The following is a 2,260-nucleotide window of genomic DNA, read 5'->3' as shown; positions in this document are numbered from 1 at the left end:
TATAAATTTCATATTTTAAAGTGTAACCCCTAAAACTACAAATCATCTTTGTCCTGCTTGATACACCGATGATAGTATTTCTTCATTTTTTCGATCACTAATTAATTGCCATTGATTAATTGTAACTCCTTTTATCAATTTTACATGTATTATGATTATATTATAGTTTGAATTTAAGTTTAAAAGTTAAATATAAGTCCTAAACCACAAACTCCTAAAATCTAAGCCATATACTATAATCTCTAACTCAAGTATCAACCAAACACAATAAGCATAAAAATTCAAATGTTTCAAACATATAACACAAATACACATTATCTTAATTCAAACATTACTAGTATCAAACATATATCACAAACAAAAATTTCAAACATATAACACATACATATTAGTTAGATACATAAACATTTATAGCCATGTGTTTCAAATTATAAATCTTTCGGCGACAATTTATTCCTCGCTAATTAGTAGCTATTTAGCTAGAGAGTGGCGGCGGATCATATTCGTCGCTAGTTAGCTACGGACCGCTATAAATTAGCTACAAAAATGACATTTTTTTGTTTTGTCGCTATCTGTCGCAACTTTCATTGCTAATAGTTATGGCTACGGAAATGTCTTTGCCAGTCCTTAGCTATTTTCAATAATTCTTGTAGTGGCGATGCCTATGTAAGCAAGCAAACACGTCACATATTTGTTTTTTAGATTAACATCACATATTGTTTCAACATCCCTTTCTTATCAATGGAGGAACATTTTAAAAAAGAAACCTTCAATGTGTAAGTTATTTACAAGGGTGTCATGCTGAAGTGGCATCACCACAATCGCTCCCAGCCTACATATTAAACTATCCATTTTTTACTAGAGTATTTACATCAAATGCCATTACCATATACAATCATCGTTGGTCATTCTCTCTTGAACATTACCTTATATTAAAATTTAAATTATCGTTGGTCCTTCTTAACTTGAATCCGAGAAGTTTGACGAAAATATTACGTGAACACAGCCACCTGCACTATTTAGCATGACAGCCATATTCAAAGTTTTTTGTCTATATTACGTATGCATTCTAAACAATCAAATTGACAAAAGTACATAAAAAGAACAATGAATTAATAATTTTTTTTTTAAATTACATGGCACCAAATACATTGTTCTCAGTTCATTAACATACCTTTTTAACTGAAACATTGTTCTTTGTCAAATTAACATAATTTTCATGTATTCATCCTTATGTTTTTTTGCGAGAAAGTTCGTTCTCCATACAACGACAAATTTTTTAAGGTTTTTTTGCATGAATTCGATGAAGAAGAACCAGATTAAACCATGATCTTTTAGTTATTGATTATTATTCTTATTGTTTGCCGGTTTATGGAATTTGAGCGTGGAATGTATCTAGACTAATAGTTTACTAAGTACGTCCCTTAAATACGTATGATATGCATTTTTTAATTTAGGTTGGTATTGACAAGGGTAATTATTTATAAGCCACGAAATCCCTTATATATCGTCAACATTTATGTTGATTGCGTGACTTAATACTACATTTATAGAGAATATTGTATCAATGACCTATCTATGGTATAATATATTTGAAGTCCATTTCAAAGTGATTGGCAAGCTAATTCGATTCCATTTATTGCATATGATTACACATATATTTGCCATAAGTCCATTGTAGATCCTATATAAACCAAGGAGGATGTTAGTCATTCCTTCATTCACTATACCAGAGCAAAAAACCCAAATAAAGCAACATGGCTGCGTTTCGTTTGTAATGGTAATTCAAGCGTTCGGTATGAGGTACTACCGTCCTACATTTTCCTTAACCGAGGAAGTATGATTGTGTATATAATTTGTTAGTAACTGTCTGTTATCTATTTGTATTCAGGATTCCAAGGAACCCATACTGAAGGTATTCCAAAAGAGTTGGTGTAAGCTTTCAGCTTTAATTATCCAGTAAAACTTGAAGTTTGTTTTAGAGCATCCTCTATTTTTGTTTTTTTTATATGCGTTTCACAAGGTTTTTTTTCCTATATGTTTTAAGAGACTGTTCTAGAAAATAAAATATTTGCTTTATTCAGTATCCATACAATTATACTACTACTTACTAAGTGTGGTCACTAACCAGGAGATCAATCGTACACTAACCAGTATTCAAATTATATCAATCAATCTCAGAAAATAGAAAGAGGAAACTAACCATGTTATTGTGTGGAATATCTCTTATGCAATCTAGAGAGCGTATTGCAGGGACAAC

This window comes from Brassica oleracea, chromosome C8 (genome assembly GCF_000695525.1).
Source record: "Brassica oleracea var. oleracea cultivar TO1000 chromosome C8, BOL, whole genome shotgun sequence".
Taxonomy (NCBI): domain Eukaryota; kingdom Viridiplantae; phylum Streptophyta; class Magnoliopsida; order Brassicales; family Brassicaceae; genus Brassica; species Brassica oleracea.
This window is presented reverse-complemented; position numbering follows the sequence as displayed.